The sequence below is a fragment of the Tauraco erythrolophus genome, chromosome 1 (assembly GCF_009769465.1).
Source record: "Tauraco erythrolophus isolate bTauEry1 chromosome 1, bTauEry1.pri, whole genome shotgun sequence".
NCBI classification, from domain to species: domain Eukaryota; kingdom Metazoa; phylum Chordata; class Aves; order Musophagiformes; family Musophagidae; genus Tauraco; species Tauraco erythrolophus.
The window spans coordinates 94993550-95014360 of NC_141465.1; positions in this window are offsets into that span (position 1 = coordinate 94993550).

The window sequence follows — 20811 nt, forward strand, 5'->3', positions numbered from 1 at the left end:
TTTAATTACTAAGCATAAGCCAAAAATGGAAAGAGAAAGGAATGAGAAAAAGGATGAAGTCCATACTAAATAAAATCCATGCAGTAATTTAAACTGAGATGTTTACCTAAGTAGCCAAACAAAATTAAAAAAGTAATCTAACACTGATTTTACAGTCAGTACTGACCGATCTCAAATTAATTGGGTACAAAATATAATTCCTTCTTCTCCTAGTGAGAATTATGCTTTCATCTTAAATATATATTATTCAGCTGTGTCAAATATTATCACACCACTATGTGATGTGGCAGTGTAAAGAAAAGTGTAGAGTCATGTTGTCCCTCTCCATAGCAGCATGGGAAGAAGTCAACTTTTACCATTACAGTCCATTTCCTGGCTTCTTTTTGTACCCAGGCTCAGTGGACTCTCCTGGCTTTCTATGCAATCATCACAGTTTACAATTGAACAGGACCTGGTGGCTTCAAAGGTAGTGACAAGGTTCTTGATCTGAACGTGTTAATGAGCAATCTGATGATTTCCTTTTTCTTTACATCTGCAGTTTCACAATATAAATTATTGTACTGGGCTAAATGAAAAGATTCAAGAGAAGTAACAACATAACAAAAGTGAAACTGATCTTCAGCTTTACCTATAACATATTCAGGAGCAAATTTGGAGTGGATCTGGAATTTAACAGATATGTGTAAGAAACATTGAGCTGAATGAACATTAATTCAAAGGTACTAATAATCTACGGTTGTTACATTTATAATCAGAGCAATACTTGAGTATGTTAAATTTCAGAAAATTGTGAAAGAATAATGGGCAACATTGCCACAGGGAAAACAAAATAGAGAAGACCCATGAAACATGCTTGGTCATGTTTAGCCCCTGGAAGTATTGCAGTTCCAAAGAACAAATATGAAGAGTATAAATCCGTTTTGACAAAAAGAATACAATTTAAGAAAATTCGTGATGTACAATATATAGGACCTGATGTGATAAGGAAAACAATACATAGGGGACAAGATCACTTCTAGTGGTCATTTAAATTGAAATGCAAAAAGTATGAGAAATATTTCATGAATCAAGAGGTCAGTAAAGAAGACTATAGTCTCTTTAATACTCACTAAAGATGAGCTAGTGATAAAATAGCTAGACAACAATTTCACATGGATATAAGAATGTACCCTATTCTTATATGCATGTAACTTAAGGGAAAGTGTGTGCTACAGATCATTAATCTAAGCCAGGTTCCAGAAGACAGGATTTCCATTCCATTGCTACAGAATCATAGCTCTTCATCTCATCTTAGCTCAGCTTTGTAGCATGGGTGTTCCTTGTTCATCTGTCCGTGTTATCCAAGAGCTCTCACTTATTCGCTGGAACATTGGGTAACTCAGGTTGGAAGTGATCTCAGGAAGTCTCTAGTCCAACCTATGCTTGGAGCAAGATGATCTGTGAGGTCAGATCAGGTTGCTAGGGCTTTTATCCACTTGCATCTTGAAAACCTCTCAGTGTAGACGCTGTTTATATTTACAAGAGACTGGCCAAGATATGTTTCTTTAGAGAAGAAATCATGCAGCTAGCAATCTGGATTAGGCCAAAGAAAGTTATCAGAAAATGTATGTATCTAAAGACATTCAATGTAGGTGTTGTAAAGTGTCATGGTTTGATGTGGAGGGGGGGGTGGTTCTGGTGGCAGGAGAGGGATTTTGCTCCCTGCGACCTCCCCGGTTTTGGATCCGGGTTAGGCTTAGTTCTGGCCACCGGATCAGACTGCCATCCCCCTCGGGGTTGAGCCAATAGGGCGCCTCTGCGAATTGCCCTATTTAAGTCAGGACAAGGGAACCGGAAAAGGTGCTTCGCCCAGGATCGACCAGAGAAGGGAGGAGGGCACTGCCCCCGCTCCCTGGCTCCCGGCCGGGCGGCTGCCTGCGTCGGGCCAGCGCCGCCCACGGAGAATGGCGGCGGCGGAGCCAGCTGGGGAACTCGGGGGCACCCCACTCCCAGGGTGCCCACTGGGCTGAGTTCACCTGGAGAGGACTGAGATCTGAGAGAAACAGCTGCATCGACAGCAGGTCAGTGAGGATGGAGCGGGAGGAGGTGTGCCGGAGCCGAGTTTCCCCTGCGGCTGATGGTGAGATAGCAGGCTGCCCCCCTGCAACCAGGACGGCCTCGGTGGAGCAGCGACCCACTCGCAGCCCGTGGGGAGAAGATGCCTGAGCCCGAGGATGGTCGTGTTGGGGGCACGGCAAGGCAGAAAGGCATCTGGAGTCTTCGTGACGACCCACGCCGGAGCGAGTGGCTACAGCTCCCTAAGTACCCGAGACTGTGGTATAGCCCACACCGGAGCAATCTGTGGGGAAGGATTGTTTCCAGTGGGCTGGACTCACGTTGGAGAAATTTGTGGATTTTTCCTCGTGGGTAGGGGATCCATTGGAGCAGGGGAAAAGGGTGTAAGGACTCCTTCTCCTTTAAGAAAGAAGCAGCAGTAACAGCACGGAATGAACTGACCTGCACTCCCCCAGTCCCTGCCCCCTGTGCTGCTGGGGGGAGGAGGTAGAGCCGGGAGGAAAAGGAAGGTGGGGGGGGGAAGGTGTCGGTTTTAAGATCTGGTTTTGTTTCTTTCTGTCCTCTCAAGTAATCGGTTTTTATTTCCCTTTGTCCTTCTAAGTAATCATTAATAAACTGTTTTGCTTTGAGAAAAGCGCTGCCTGTTTTGCCCAGGACCATGGTTGGTGGGTGCTCCCTCTGTTCTTGCCTCAACCCTCAGTCCTTTTGGTTTTTTTTCCTCTCCTCTCTACTTTATTGGAGAAGGAGAGACTGTGTGAGTTTTAGTTGCTGGATCAGCCTAAAACCACGACATAAAGATTCATCAGAAGCCACTGAATTAAACATCCAGAGAATATATGACAACAATCATGTTATTTTTTTCATAGGTATAGGAATTAATTTTACAATGATGGAAATAAATCCATTGGATCTTTTGAGAAGCTGATAAGCAACAGATCTGTTAAAGTGCCTTTTAATCAGCAGTAAGAATACTAGTAATAATCAGAAAAGAAAAAGAAAACATTTGGCATCTATAATCGCATGAGAAAATATTGTCTAGTATCATAATATTTTGGAAGAATATATAGAGATATTTTCTAATTAAAAAAAGGTAACTGCTTTTCAAATGGTCAGCATTTCTGAACTTATTTATAATAGAAATACTAAATATCTGAAGTTACACATATAAGTGGTAACTAAAAGAAAAGGAAGTGAGCAATCAACGCATATAAAATAATTTCAAGCTCTGAGTTAATTTGCCATTGTGTGTTATGTAATGTTCAAGGTAGTGATGACAATTTATCTAGTAGTATAGTTGCTAATTACTCACGAATAGGATGATTTCCACCTGTCTTTTAACTATAATCAAATCTATTTTAATTTCTGTGAGCATTTCTATGGTGCCATTTTAAATAAGGTACCACACTTCAAGCTGCAGACTCCACTCTACTAGTAATCATTACATCTACATTAAAGAAAGGCAAGACTTACTGGTCTTGAAAATTGTCAGCAGTGTAAATCAGTTTTGTAAACCACTATCTGTATGATAAAGGTTCAACAAACACATTAAATGCAGTATGGCAAGTGTTTTACAGAACTTATTAACAGGTATCAAATGGCTCAGGCCCATCCTTCTTAAACTGATTAAAGAGAGCTGATATATAAATGCAGTGTATTTTTATCTCTAATATATTTCATTAGCTATCTATAAATCACTCAACATTTGTGTACAGTGATGCTTTGCTATCAGGTAAAGTATTATAGCTGTGACATCCAGAACAAAACCCTTAAATATAAGGAAAAAACACTTAAGGAATCAAAAAAGAAAAGCTGTAAAACAGTTCCATAGTGAGGAGTCTTCTATCTTTTTGAACTGTAGCATCACAAGCAAGCTGAACCTGGTTTTCTTCAGCAAGAAAATTCATTTTTTTTAATTTTATGATTTTTTTCCTGCAAGTTATGTGACAGGACATTACTGTGACATTAAGATGAGTTGAGCAAATATAACTTTGACAGTATTGATAAAAAATTAACATCTGAATTTAATGCAAACAAAAGATTAAACAGATCTGAAAAAATATGCTATTCTTTTCATTGACAAATCAACATATTTCTAACAAGTACAAGAACTAAATGATAACATAAAAAATGAGCAAATATTCATAAGCATAATTTATACTTGATAATCCATGCCAGGGTTTTTATCTCTTAATAGGAAAAACTTAGAAGGTAAAAAAGCCTTGAAAATATTCCAAGCATGCTTAATAATGATAACTGGAAAGTGGCTGATTTTGTTAATCTGTTAAAATGACAGTAATGTCCTGTGTCAACAAATTATTAAAGACTAGATCCAGCTAAGTACGCAAATTACTATCTAGGACTTAGGTGGAACTAAGGTATCTCAGAACAGCGAAACTGAAAAATTCCTGTTCATTATCAGTCAACACTGGAGAAAACTGAACTCGGCAACGATGTGATTCCTAACCATAGATGCTAAAAAACATTTGATGCCCTAGAAACTGTTGCATAGATACAGAAAGGCATCAACCAGTATTCATAAGAAACTGTCACTGCTCTGGGGCAGTGACTTGATAACCAGGTAGGACATCACAGAGAATCTGAAATAACACTGGCACATATGTCTGAACCATGGGATCAAGTCCATATGGCTCAGACTGTAGATGTTTTACCCAGAGGGGAGGTTATACCTTGATCACTAAATGTAAGCACTGACATGGGAATTTGGTATCTAAGCTCTGATTACAGTCAGTGGAATTCCAGGATGCAGTCAGTAGCCCGCACATAGGTATCTAATATTATTTGAGATGCCCTAGGATATTCCTCCTGCCATTCACTTGCTAATTAAAAAGCGTGACTATCTTTTGAGGTCCCTTTTTAAATATGCAAGCCCTATGAAGATGTCTCAGAAACTGTGGGGCACATCTCATATAGCACTAAGTAACTGTGTATAAGCAACTAAATGGATCCCTGAGGAATCCGAGGAGCTGTTTGGCTGACCAAAGGCAAATATCTTTCTTAAGGTGAGATGACAAACTTCTCAACCCCAATGCCTGGACTTCTGGATGAAATCCCTGAATGTGGTTGATTTCAGCAAGAATGATCCAATCTGGGGGGTTTAGCAATCAACTATATTTAGGATTCAGACCCCCTATATTTAGAATTCAAAAATTCTTCAGGTTGTTTTTAAAATCGTGACATGAACTGTCACTCACATTTCAATCATAGTGATTTATTTAAAATACTAACCTATAAATATTTGATTATAGAACCGGTTAGGTAAGAGGTGCTATCTATTCCTCTTTGTGCAGATATGCCTCTGTGTTTCTGTATGCATGAATGTATGTGCTAAAATTAAAAAGAATCATTACTGAATTGTTAATGATCAAGGAGCTCACACTGATGTAAAGAGATTCGTATTTCAGGGTTCATAGTTTTTTTGTTGTTGTTGTTTTGTTTTTTTTTTTAATCCATTGAACACTTAAGGCAGCATAAAAATATTACTAGGAATAGCAGCCAGAAATGCAGTCTAAAATCAAGAAAAGGGTGAGCTTTGGGACTTCAATCTGAATCTTATTAGACATAGGCCCTTTTTAACAGAGTGTTCAGACTACTGATTCCAATTAGGTTCAAACCTTAAATTGATTTCTTATAAGAAAGAATAAACTACTGAATAATAATTTAAAAAATCTAAGCACTTAAATATTGCTGAATTTTATGTTATTTCTGACACTCATTTGCTACTGCACATTTCTTAACACATATTTCCCAGCTGCTATGTTTGCATTGTTTTCCCACTAGTAAGACAGAGATTAGAGTCCTTGCTAATCAAAGAGTGGTTGCAAGGCCTCCATTAACTGGAGCATGTAGGCCACAGATGTGGATGGCATATCTTATAATTAACAAAATCAAGGAGTTGTTGCTCTTTTTAGAAGAAGCTGTCCTTGGTTCTGCATGCTGAGTTAAAAACTTCAAGGGTTTAAGCGTTAGAAGCAGTATAAAATAAATTAAAATTGCAGCAGAGTTTCAAGAACAGCAAAACTGAATTAGTTTCATTTGCATGATTATTAAAAAACAAATAAAGCTATGGGTTAATTAACAGAAAAACAAAGAGATAATGCAAAGTAGGGAGGCCTAAATACAGTAATAAAAAAAAGAAAACAAATAGAATGGAATAACACATAGTAAATACAACATGTGATACAAAACACATTCACAGGACTCTGAACTTAACATCCTGTGAAAAACCAGTCAAGGAATGTATGATGAGTACCTGAATATAATTTCTTTACCTTTAGGATGACAAGGGAAGAAACTAGTAAAATAAAATTGTACAGTATCTTAAAGAAAATTCAGAGATCAAAATTAGAGAAATATTATACACTTAGGAAAAATAGCAAAATCTTATGATTTGATATTGGTTTTCACACAAGTAGATCACAATGTGTTAAATAATTCACGTACAAAAGACCAACCTTATATATTAACAGAATCTATTTTTTCTATTTCTTCTAACATGTCTCCCTTACATTTTAGTACTGCATTTAACATAGTGAATATTTGTAAAGCATAGGAAATTAGAACATATATACCCAAGCTGGAAATTGCTTTTGTTTTTGCATGTGTCTGGTAAAAAGATGAGTCCAGTGTCAGCACTTAACAAATCATGATGATTATTTTCGTGGGAAGTACTGTGAGATTTTTAATGACTATGGCTGATTAGAGCCTGAAATGACAGATCATGAAAAGAGCAGAGTCTTTAAATTAGGTAGTTAGCATTTGAGTCAGGAAAAAAAAAGACAGAGAAAAACATGCACATATTTTATTGAATCTTAGCCCAACTCTGAAGTGAACACATTGGAAGAATACAGATCTGCTGACTATGGGATTCTGGTACTCTTTCCTACAATATGCAGTATTGTTTTTCACGTACACTATCACAGACTGTCTAAAAACTAACTAAAGATGGTTGTGTATCACATCTCATGATTTGCTTGTAGTGTTAAGATATCATAGGAAAAAACAGGTACACCAAATCCATACAGTACATGTTATTTAATTCTTTAATGTTATTATTTTGTCGGTAAATGTGCATACCACACATACATAGTCAATAGTGAATGACATACAACACCAAATGCTGTATTCACAGAAGAAAAAAAAAAGAAACAAGTAAGCAAATAGTAATTTTGTCCAAGTAAAACATTAATATCTGATTAAAACCCCATGCCTTTCTCTGTGTATGATTCATTCCCAGAAGACATCACAAAATATTTTTGAGCAGAGTACACACCCTGAATCATATTGACCAGGAATTCACTCTATGCTGTTTATTTGGTCTTGTTTCTCAGTGTAACTGTTTATAAAGCAAGTACTAAGAATATTTAGGAAGCATTTAAAATGAGATATCCCTAAAGAAAGAAAAAAAATCCAACAAACCAACCTATGAGCTTCTCTGCTAAAATAAAAATCCTCTATTAAAAAAAAAATCTTCTCAAAAATACAATAACGCAAAAGGTTTGAAAACAGATATTTCTTAAATAAATTGTTACAGAGGCTTATGTTGTATTATATAATTACTATATGGCTTAAAAACAGTCTCAGAATGGGTAAATTTTTAAATTGAGACCAGTCTTGGGAAACAAACAAAACAAACCCCATTCTTAACCTATTTTGATTATGAAGCACTATATCTACTTGAGGTTTCAGGGAGAAGCTTTTCTGAATAGGTGTAATCAGGGGCTCTGCTGACACGGCTAAGCTGACTATCTCTGTCCTAAGGCTGTGTAATGTTTGGGACAGTGCTATTTTGATGACCACATTGACAAGGGAATGCAGTTAACAAGGTGTGCTCAGACTATGCCTACCACTCAAGCTGGACTGCATGTAGTTATAAGCATTGCCTCAAACAAAACCAAAAGAATGGATGCCTAAAAGTGCAATTTCCAACACAATTCTCCTGTTTCGGAAAGGTACTTAAACGAAATCTTGAAAAAAGTATCACGCAGGAATATATGCTCCCAAACCACCATTGCTTCAGCTGCTTCATATTGTTTGTTTTGGTGATCCAGGACTTATTATGTTGGCTATGTCAATACTGGCCTGGTGAGGTGTTCACCTCTATTGTATGTTCAGGTTTGCTGTTGGAAGGCCGCTTTTGTAGCTGAAAAACAAAACAGCACTTTGGACTTGCCACCATTCTCAGAATAACTTAGTCTCCATTAGTACTAGAAATGAAAAGATAATTTTGTTACACAGAACCCAAACTGACCTTAATCTATTTTAATCTTCAGCAGTATTCCTTGTGGGTAACTGCCTATCAGTTGTAGACCTCTCTTTCATAACAGATGCAACGATTGTTTTAAAAGAAGCTTATTCGTCTCATTACAGAATTCCCCTGTTCGGAGGCTGATAAGTAAGTATCCTGTGGTGAAACAGAGATTCAACAAATCTCAGAAAGACTTGTTCATATAGCACGTTAAAATCTTGTAATTAATGGAAAGTCATGTGGCAACTAGAATGTTCTTTTCCCATTACAGTAAAACATTTGTTCTCCTGCATGACGTATGGCTAACATGCTGGTAACTGACCTGAGGATTAAATAGTCATTTATATGTACGCTAGCAGTACTCACACCTTCATAACAAAATACGCGACAGGTGCAAGGTACATACGTATCTGGCGTAGCAAAGGCTTGCCATCTGTTGGTGTAGATTTTGGAACACGCAGCTATTTTCATCTAGGGATTTAAACAAAAGATATGAAAGATGAATATTTTTGTTAACTACAACAAGATTTTTACACTTTTAATTTTTCCTTCCAAATTTATCATAAGTAACCATTTTACTTCTTGTATGAATACTACATACATTTTATTTCTACAGTGATTTTACCTGGAATGCTCAAAGACTCTTACAAAATTTGTTGCACTAGAGGCACAAAATGGAAATACAAAGTCTTTAGAAAGTTGTTTTAGAAAAATAATAAATTTAGACTCACAGGAGTTATTGCTTATTCTTCATTATGAGATATTTATTAACCCTTTTAATTCTGATACAATCTAACTTCAGAAACAATAATGCCATATTAAATCCATCAAGAAATGTTTATGTAGCAAAATTCATAACAGCAGAAATTCTGTGACCTTAGTTCCATGTTTTAGATTTGACTGTTGAAAATGTGCACAGAAATTACTCTTGTGGAATTAATGGAGTGACTCACGGCTACTCAGGATAAGAATGACAAACATTCAGAAGGAGTAGGAACTAGAGGCAAAGAATTCTCTCATCTTTAACATAATTAGCTACTGCTAAATATTTAAATACTCATTGAATATTCAGTGCACATATACTGAACTGGGGAGATCTTTTCTGGGAAACATCCATGCATGCGGTTCTTAATCTATCAGCCTTCTAGTCCTACCTTCTTATCATCCCATGGCCTGTAAGGAGAATAAAGGTTTGGAGATTTACTAAGAGTATGTCATTGCTCTCTCACAGTCTACCTGTCTGTCTTCTCGGAGTGGAGGAAGGTTGCCAGCCTTTTTAGATACTAAAGTTGGAAGCTAGGTTGCCAACCTTTTTAGATACAGGCTTTCTTACTATCTTGTCTACTGGAAGTCTTTTTTCACTTTGTATAAATTGCTTGAATTATCAGTAAGAAAGAAGACCTGCAAACAAGAATTATATTCTGAGATAGATTGTAGAATATGCTCCTGAGAAGCAGATACACCTATGCCGCATCTGTAAAATGAAACGGAATGAGTTTGCAAGTGGATCTATGAATTAAGATTGGTAACAGTATTCATTGTCAGCATACTCCCAGATATTTTTCTGCCTGTTACACTTGGCCCTCTCTGGGATCCTGCCGAGAATGATTTGTGTGGTAACAGTAGAAGAGACATTCTCAACAGGCGTATGCACAAAGTTACATTACAGTTGGCTCCAACTATTTTTCACATTTTCAATCTTATCATAGTGGGAGAGCCCACATGACTGGAGTGCTGCCACAGATGGGCACAGGCGTTTTAGGAAAGACAGGACAGGAATGCAAGGAAGGAGAGTCATCCAGTCTATGTGAATGTAGCAGGAATGTGTTGAGCTCTGCCTGGGGATGGATGATGAACTAGCTGGGAATTTGTGGGTTGGGATTAGTGGGAAGATCAAGGTTGGCAATGTTGTGGTGGGTGTCTGCAATAGACCACCTAATCAGGAAGAGGTAGATGAGGCCTTTTGCAGACAACTAGAATAAGACTTACATTCACAGGAACTGGTCTGCATGGGGGACTTCAACTATGCCAATATCTGCTGGACGGACAGCACAGAAAGGCACAACCAATTCAAGAGGTTTCTGTGATGCTTGACCACAACTTTCTGATGTAGGTGATTGACGACAAACGAGGACAGATGCTCTACTGGACTTGTAAACAAGGAAGGACCAGTCAGGCATCTGCAGGCTGGGTCCATAGTACAGATACTCAGTAAATAATATATGTATACAGTCTATAACTGTTAAGTAGGTGCCTGAACACTCATCCATTTAATATTTTTTAATTAAAAAAAGCAACCTACAGTTACAATAATGAAACAAATCCACTGGCAAAACAACACTTTAATATTTTAAGATGGTGGACACTGAATTTAAAAGAATGTTTTGTGGTATGATTAGATATCAGGTGAATATATTTGCTCAAAGTAAATCTGTTTAAAAATTCAGTTTCATTCTACGTTAAATTAATATTAAATTTGCCAAATGGCTTACTCCAAAACAAATAAACTAAATGAAGAGGTATACAACTGAGGTATACGGGTATGTTGACTGACTGGTAAACTTTTTATGATAGACAAGGAGAAGGATGAGGTACTCAAAAGTTTTTTGCCTCAGTCTTCACTGACAATCTCTCTTCCTACACCTCTGGAGTTGATGAACATCTAGACAGGGGCTGGGGAAGCAAAGTCCCTCCCTCTACAAAAGAAGAGCAAGTTTGAAGATGACACCAAGCTATGGCTATCACCCAGCTGGCTTGTAATTATCTAATTAAGGTTTAGGCCCTGCCTACGAAAAGGCAGGCCATTTCCTCCTGGCTGTGGAAGATGCAATGACATCTTTGGAGCTGCAGCCTAGGCTGGTGAGCAACATCTGGTGACCCTGACGTGATACCCTCACGGGAGACCCCAAAGACCTCGACCATGACTCCCTTGCCAGAGCCAGAGCCTGAGCCGGAGCCAGAGCCAAAAGAGCCGGAGCCAGAACCAGAGCGAGAAGTCCTTTGATAAAGAAGGTAAAGCCGCTACCCCAAAAAAGGGAAGTGTGCTGAAGTTGGAATGAATGAATTAGGTCTCTGCTCACTGTAAAGCCTTCCTGGAAACCAAAAAACTGTAAAACAAAAAGGAGGAATTATGGCTATCACGCAGCTGGCTTGTAATTATCTAATTAATGTTTAGGCCCTGCCTACAAAAGGCGGGCCATTTCCTCCTGGCTGCGGAAGATGCAATGACATCCTTGGAGCCGCAGCCTAGGCTGGTGAGCAACACCAAGCTGAGCGCTGCACTTGACAGTATGCCACCCAGAGGGACTGGGACAGGCTTGAGAAGTGGGCCCATGTGAACCTCATGAGGTTCAACAAAGCGAAGTGTAAGGTCCCACACATGGCTTGGGGCAGCTCCCAGTATGGATACGGACTAGGGGATGAAGGGACTAAGAGCAGTCCTGTGGAGGAGGACTCGGGAGTACTGGTAGATGAAAAGCTGGACCTGAGCTGACAATGTGTGCTCAGAGCCCAGAAAGCCAACTGTCTCCCAGACTGCATTAAAAGAAGTCTGGCCAGCAGGTCAAAGGAGGTGATTCTGCCCCTCTGCTCAGCTCTGCTGAAAACCCACCTGAAGCATTGCGTCCAGCTGTGGAGTCCTCAGCACAGCAAAGACAGGGACCTGTTGGAGTGAGTTCAGAGGAGGGCCACAAAAATGATCAAAGGGTTGGAACACCTCTTCTATGAGGACTGGCTGAGACAGTTGGCATTGTTTAGCCCAGAGAAGAGAAGGCTCCAGGGTGATCTCATAGTAGTCTTCGAGTACCTAAAGAGGGCCTACAAGAAAGCTGGAGAGGGACTTTTTACAAAGGCATGTAGTGATAGGACAAGGGAAAATGGCTTTAAACTGAAAGAGGGTAGATTTTGATCAGAGGTAAGGAAGAAATTTTTCCCTGAGGGTGATGAGGCACTAGACAGGTTTCCCAGAGAAGTTGTGGATGCCCCATCCCTGGAAACGTTCAAGGTCAGTTTGGATGAGGTTCTGAGCAATGTGATCTAGTTGAAGACGTCCCTGCTCATTGCAGAGGGTTGGACTAGATGACCTTTAAAGGTTCAATCCAACCCAAACTATTTTATGATTGGATGACTCTATGTCTAGATGATCTTTAGAGGTCCCTTCCAACTCAAATCGTCCTATGATTCTATGATTTACACACGTGGAATAGATTCTTCAGATTTGAATTACAGTAACTGAAAAGCTGGATGAGATCTGTTGCAAACAGAACATCCAAGCCTACAATGTTCTTCACTAACAGGAAAGAAAGTAGGAGTAAATGTCAAAGTTTGTCTGTAAGTCTGAACTGACAGCAAGATGGCAAAAGATGGATAACTGTTATAAGAGAAGAACCCAATGTCAATCAATATCGCCAGTTAGTCTTCTTCAACTTGACAAGAACAAAAACATGAATAACAGATGATCCTCAGGAACATGAAGTAAAACTGTATTGTACAAAACCATTTCTTAGAGAATTTTTTAAACTTTTACTGACAGTAACTAATATTTAAAATTAATTTGGAAAATAAAATTAAGAAATAAATATTTTAACATTAACTATAGAAATCTGGAAAGAGTAAATAGTCAGACACATTGTGGAATAATGATTCAATTAATATCAAGACCATTCTTTAAGGAAGTTACTAGACTTTTAGAATCTCTTCCTTAACTATTAGTTGCAGCATAGACACCCAGTAATTAATATGCACATAAGATTTATAAAATATGTGTCTGACCACCTCTCCATTTAATATTTTTTGCACAGAAAAGCTAGCTATGGTTACAATAATTAAAAAAAAAAATTAATCACAGATATAAAATATATCTCCAGAAGACCTATATACTGGAAAGGACTTTCTGTAATTCCGTCACTTTAGTATAATGTTAACTTTCACTGATGCATTGCCACATGGTGTGTGATAAGGAAATGTCAAGGAGGGTCAAATGTGGGAAAGTGAGCTTTCCAACTGTTAACTTTAAATTAGCATATCATAGAATCATAGAATGATAGAATGGTTTGGATTAGAAGACACCTTAAAGATCGTCTAGTTCCAGACCACATTCCACTAGAATAGTAGAATAAAAAAAGTAAATATTCTATAAAGAATCTTAAGAACCAAGCATCCTATTGAAAATATAAAATAACCTCTAATATTATTATTTTTCATATAATGTATTTAAAATAAAATTATTTTTAAAAAGTAAGAGATATATCCTTCTGAATCGGAGCTGGCAGCTGAACACAACTTCAGTAACCTAGACTTTCTTTTTCTTTTTAATGTTGGCTGCCAGTGAATTCAAGGAGAATTCGCATTTCAAACAAAATCAAACAGAAAGCAGTATCTACCAAAGTAAGTGATGAACCCAAGGTCCCCAGGTTATTCACTAACAGGTCCTACTAACCGCCCGGGGCTTCCCCTATTCTGCCCATGCCCAGGATCTCATGTCAGCCCCCGGGGGCCATCAGCCACTACCCTGGTGACACTGCAGCAAGTCCAGTCTCCAGCTACCCGCTGTCCTGCCCAGTATTCCAGGTGGGGCCTCACGAGAGCTGAGTAGAGGGGCAGAATCACCTCCGTCGACCTGCTGGACACGCTTCTTTGGATGCAGCCCAGGATACAGTTGGCTTTCTGGACTGCAGGTGTACATTGCCAGATCATGTTGAGCTTCTCATCCACCAGCACTCGCAAATCCTTTTCCTCAGGGCTGCTCTCAATCCATTCTTCGCCCAGCCTGTACTTGTGCTTGGGATTGCCCCGACCCACGTGCAGGACCTTGCACTTGGCCTTGTTGAACTTCATTAGGTTCTCGCAGGCCCACCTCTCCAGCCTGTCAAGGTCCTTCTGGATGTCATCCCTTCCCTCCAGCGTGTCCACAACACCACACAACTTGGTGTCATCTGCAAACTTGCTGAGGGTGCACTCCATCCCACTGTCCATGTCTCCAACGAAGACGTTAAATAACGCTGGCCCCAGTGCTGACCTGTGAGGAATGCCACTCGTCACTGGTCTCCACTTGAACATTAAACCATTGATCACAACTGTTTGAGTGTGACCATCCAGCCAATTCCTTATCCACCGAGCGGTCCATCCATCAAAACCATGTCTTTCCAGTTTAGAGATAAGAATGTTGTGTGGGACAGTATCAAATGCTTTGGATAAGTCCAGGTAGACAATGTCAGTTGCTCTTCTCTTATCCATCAATGCTGTAACCTCATCATAGAAGGCCACCAAATTAGTCAGGCAGGATTTGCCCTTAGTGAAGCCATCTTTAGTTTCACTTTATTGCCTTCCACAAAGTGAGCACCTCTCTTATGAAGACAGGCTGAGAGAGTTGGGGTTGTTCAGCCTGGAGAAGAGAAGGCTCTGGGGTGATCTTATTGCAGTCTTACAGTACTTAAAAGGGGCCTACAGGAAAGCTGGAGAGGGACTTTTTACCAGGGTATATAGTGATAAGACAAGGGTCAATGGCTTTAAACTGAAAGAGGGCAGATTTCAACTAGATGTAAGGAAGAAATTCTTTACTGTGAGGGTGGTGAGGCACTGGAACAGGTTGCCCGGAGATGTTGTAGATGCTCCATCCCTGGAAGTGTTTAAGGCCAGGTTGGATGAGGCTTTGAGCAATCTGGTGTAGTGGAGAGCATCCCTGCCCATGGCAGGGGGGTTGGAACTTGATGATCTTTGAGGTCCCTTCCAAACCAAAGTGTCCCTTCCAAACCAAACCAACTATGCTCCCCCCTTATCCCATCGTGCTTCTGCACTCCGGCACACTGAAAAGTCCTCGGAGTCTCACACCAATCACAAATATCAACTTGCTATCAGCATTCTTCTCAGAGCGAGCCTCTGAGTAAAACCAAAACACGGAGCTCTTGTAGCTGCTAAGAAGAAGAGCTAATGCTGTCCCAGCTAAAACCAGGACAAATGGAAAAGCTCAAACACTATTTTGAAAAGCCACAGGAAGAGCTACAGATGTTTCAAAATCCTTTGTTCCTGGATGTGGTGAACAAAAAAATCCTAAGAATTATTAATAGAACGGAGCAAGAAATTATTCTCATGCCCTAAAATATTTTCTAGGATTCATGGTTTCCCATTAAACAATGAAATTAACTATAAATGTCTAATTTATTTTTTGTGTGCATTTGTGAAAACAAAGTAACAAAGAACCCTTATACTTGGCATTGTCTTGTGATGATAATCATCTATGTTTTTTCTTTCAAAGAACTGAGTAGATCTTACTTGTTTTTTATTTAATGGTGATAGGACCCACTTTTATGTGACAGTTAATTGATCAGAATAATCACCTTAATGAGAGAGACATAGATCCCATAAGAACAGATTGTTTAATTAGTTACACACATGGAAATATTGTGACTGGAGACAGAGAACACAGGACACATTAGGTACTCACTACAGAGTACCCAATAGTTTAAAGAAACAGGGAAATGATCAATTTGGAAGTAAATCTCTTGCATCTTGAGTGCAAAACTACATGTCATCTAAGAAGGAAAGAATAACTCAGGGAAGCAACTGGTGAGTCATTATAAAAGCTTCTGTTTCACATCCACATAATAAATCTAAAGACTTGAAGAAAATTTTTGTTGGTTTATTTGATTTGAAGCTAAAATTTACAAACTGTGTTTAATACTCTTACTGAATCAAGCAAATTTTTAGTCTTTCTACAATATTATACCAAAAGAGAGATAGCAATTGATGCTTCCCCTTTTATTACTTTCTGCTTAATTAATGTATTGTCACCACAGACAGGGTGTTCACCCTTCCACCAGTTGTACTTGTTACTAGTTGCGTGGCTTGACATCAGTACCAAAGAAACTTGACAAGATTTTGCCTATAGGATGGATATCTTTTTAAGTTGATTGAATTGGTTGGAGTACATGCAGTGTAAGAGGAAGACAATGTGCTGCAGATATGCAGTTCATAAATTGACTTCTGGTCAGGCACCCAAAGACAACTTAAGAACTTGCCTACTGAATACAAATCTTATGAAGAGTTGGAGCAGCTCATGTTAAGCTTCTGCTTCTGGATTACATAAGTAATACAGTACAGAAAGGTGCAAGAAATACAGGAGATTTTTTGAATGCTCTGGAGACAGTTCTTTGCCAGTGCTGGAGAGGCTGAGAGGCATGCCGTTGGATCTACTGCTCACAAATAAGAAAAAAGTTATTGTGGATGGGAGGGCTGATAGAAACTTTGCTGTAACTTTGATATAACAGAATTTAAGATCCTGAGGGAGATGAGAAAAGCAAATAGAATACTAAAAACCCTGGTCCTAGTGAATGCAGACTTCAGCTTGCTCAGGGAACGCTAGGCTGGACCTTGGGGCCCAAAAGACCTGGTTGATCTTCTAAGACAATTTCATTAAGGCACTAGAGCACTCTGCCCAATATGCGTAAAATTGAGTAGGCATAGCAGGAAGCCATCCTGACCGAGTTAAATGCCAAAAGGAAACATATGGAAGATCGAAGTGGAGAAAACATACCCAAGAGGAATATATAGAAAATGCCCAGTAATGAAGGGATAGAATTCAAAAGGTAAAGCTCAGCTGAATTTGCAAGTAGTGAGGGATGTGAAGGGCAACAAGAAAGGTACATGTCAGCAAAAAAAGAAGATGAAGGAAATTGTTGGGCAAACAAGTGATGAAGACCATTTGTCCTGGTTTTAGCTGGGACAGAGTTAGCTCTTCTTTTTAGCAGCTAGAAGAGCTCCATGTTTTGGTTTTACTCAGAGGCTCGCTCTGAGAAGAATGCTGATAGCAAGCTGATGTTTGTGGTTGGATGTGAAACTCCAAGGACTTTTCAGTGTGCCGGAGTGCAGAAGCACAGCGGGATAAGGGGGGAGCATAGCTGGGACAAGGGGGCCACGATTCCCCTTGTGATTTGTGGTGGAATTTAAGATTGAGGGCAAAACTGGCCAATTAGTATTCCATATCATGCAGCGTCATGCCCAGTATAAAAGTGAGGGTCAGCCGGGAAGAAGGACTTTTTTTGCGCTTTGGCTCTTTCGCCGCTTTTGATCTTTTGCACTTGCTGTGCTTTTGCTCTATTGCCTTTTCTTTTCCCTCTCTCTCCCAGTACTCCCACTCTCAGAGTACTATCTCTCTCTCTCCTCCCCTCTCTATTTCGAGGCCTCGCATTCGTCCGGGATTGCAGCTTCGGGACGAGACGGGCTGTGGATAAGAGGGAGTGGTGAGCATCTACACTGTGTATTACTTATCTGCATTAAATTGTTCTTATCTCAACCCACGGGCTTCCCGTTTCTCCTTTAATTCTCTCCCCCATTCCTGGGGGTGGGGGAGAGTGAGTGACCGGCTGTGTGGGTTTGGTTGCTGGAGCGGCCTAACCCACGACACCATGGAAAATGTTGAGGTAATCAATGTCTTCTTTGCCATAGTCTTCACTGGTAAATACTGCAACAGATCTCTCAGGCTTCTATGCATGATGAGAGAATTCAAACAGAATTTCTGTTTACTATAAAGGAAGCTAAAGATAAGGGACCGTTTTGGCAAATAGGACATACACAGTTCAATGGTACCAGGTGGGAGGCATCTGAAGGTGCTGTTGCATCTGAATTTAACAGTCAGTCTAAATCCTAAAGCCAGCTCTTTTTCTAGTATTAGTAAACAGTTGTTTCTGGTATTAGTATACAGTTATGCGCACAGTGTTTGGCACAGGATTTAACAGAGGGTCCCACTTTTTTTCTACCTTCCTTCAAGATACATATTTTCCTCTAATCCTCCTAACAGGAGATTCCTGGTACACCTTTTTGGAAGAGTCACTAATGGCTTCATCTACTCAGCCAAGCCATACACATTGCTTTTGTTTCGCTCTAAAACTGATGTCTCTCCAGGTTGAATTCAAACTCATCAATAAGAGATGGTCGTCTGTTTTTATAGCTCTGAGGTCTCTGTTTTCTGTCTGTGTATTTACATTTAGCCTCAACTATCATCCTGTGATTGTTCATTTTACATCCTTCAGAAGAGACAATCTCTCAATGAAATTTTCAGAGATGTGGTTTTCTGAAAACTTCAGGAATTTTTAATTGCGTTTGGCACACATTCTTGCTATGGCATTCCCAGGTTTATCAAGGTTCGTGGCGACTCATATTATGCATGCCTTATAGTACATAATACAGAAGTGGCAAAAGAAAAGTAAAATAGCTTTCTGTCTGCTTATTATTAACAACAATCAAATTATTAGTGTGCATCTGAATTTAATTCTTCGCTTGTTAACACTTCTGAGAAAGCTATTTAATGTTATTTCAAGCCACTGTCATAATTTTGAAGATGGTGACAACCAGGACAACATCTAATCTCTGTAAAAAGACAGAAGTCATGCTGAGTTTCAAGAAATTAAAAAGATTGCCAGGAACTACAAAACAGGAAGTCATATTTGGGTTTAAAGTAGGTGGAAACAACCAGCATGGTTTTACCATGAACAAATCTTGCTTGACCAGCCTGATTTTCTTCTGTGATGAAATTTCTGGCTTTGTGGATGAGGCAAGAGCAATTGTAATGTGATCTGCAAGAGCTGATGTAATTTGTTTTGACTTTAGCAAGGCCTTGCATAGTACTCTTGTAACCAGATTGGTGAGATACGGTTTGGATAGGTAGCCTGTAGATAGGAGGGTGCAAAATTGGCTGGACTGCCAGATTTCAAGCATTAGCATTTCAAAATCTGCCAGCCAGTTGTGAGTTGCGTTCTTCAGAGGTCAGTGCTACAGCTGATACTATTTAAGGTCCGCATTAACAACCTGCATGATGAGGCAAAACTGAGTGGCACCTACTTATGTGCAACAAGCCCCTTTTATCCTTCCACCTCTCTATTCTCCTCCTCTTTTTTCCTCCTTATCCTTGCTTTTCCCCATCTTGATCCTTCCCCTACACACCTTAGTAAGTTTGGTATAGTCTCACAATTCCCCCTTAAATATCCATACTATTCACGTTCCTATAGTTTCCCCATCTTATCAGTTACAAAGCCCAGGTTGGTCTTCCTTAAAGCTGTGACTGGTGTTTCTTACTAGTTCATCAATAAACGGCTGTAAAGTTTTGGTCTTTATTAGTTTTCATTATTCTATTCTTTATCACTTCCTTATCAGATTTGTGTCTGTGTGTTTTGTTTATCTCTTTCCCTGTTACTTTACCTTATAAAAGATCCTTGACCTAATAACCTTAATGAATTAGGTGCTCTCAAGTCCCACACACCGGCCATTGACCCACTGGGGAACAACCTTTCAGAAAAGGACTTGAGGATGATAGCGAACAAGAAATTGAATATTAGTTAGCAGCACTGACTTTGTGACATATTAGCCAACCATATTTGAGGGTGGTGAGGCACTGGAACAGGTTGTCCAGAAAAGTTGTGGATGCCCCATCCCTGGAAGTGTTCAAGGCCAGGCTGGATGAGGCTTTGGGCAACCTGGTGTAGTGGAGGGTGTCCCTGCCCATGGCAGGGGGGTTGGAACTAGGTGATCTTGAAGGACCTTTCCAACCCTAATCATTCTATGATTCTACGATTCTATGATTTATATACTGGGCTACATTAAATAAGAGCGTAGCCTGCAGGTAGAGAGTAGAAATTACTCTCTATGTAGCATCTGTGTGACCCAAACCCACCATACGGCCTCAGATTCTTGGCTTTCCAGTACAAGAAAGACATTGACATGCTGGAGAGAGCCCAGAATAGTCGCCAAGAAGGTCAGGAGGCTCAGCCATATGACATGAAGGAGACACTGAGAGAACCGAGCTTGTTCAGCCAGGTAAAAACTGAAGAGGGATATCTTTCAAGGTTGCTGTCTTTGAGTACTTAATGAGAGGTCATAGAGAAGATAAACCTATCAGGGGTTCACAGTGAAAGGACAAAAGGTCAAGGTCATAAGTTACATATGGGAAAAATTATTACTAGGTATCAGAGAAAACTTCTCCACAGGGAGTATTTAAGCACTGGAACAGATTGCTCAGAGAGTCCACTGAACAAGGCACTTAAGAGTGTAATCTAACTTTGAAGTTAGCCATGCTTTGTGAAGGGGAATAAACTAGATGACTTCTAGGGGTCCTATCCAACATAAATTATTCTATGATTCTAATTTAGATGTCAGTAGTGACGTGGAATAAAAAGTTTTAGAGAAAGGAGAGAGACATTCAGTTTCATTTGTAAGATCTGAAATGTAAAGTTTGAATCTGGGTGGAAAATAGTACTCTGGTTTAATTTACTTTTTGCAAGAGTTTTGCAGAATTTATATTAGCCCATTACAATATGCTTACAAGGAATGCCCTAGGGATCAGTGAGATATGTTATTTAACTTTGCTTGATCTAAGTCTGATTTCAAGTGACTGCATAATAATAAGTCATCCTTCATCCAAGTGTGTGTAGTAAACTACCCTTAGAAACCCTAAGAAGTGTACAAGCTGTCTAATGTGTCCTTTACTGAATCTAAAATACAGA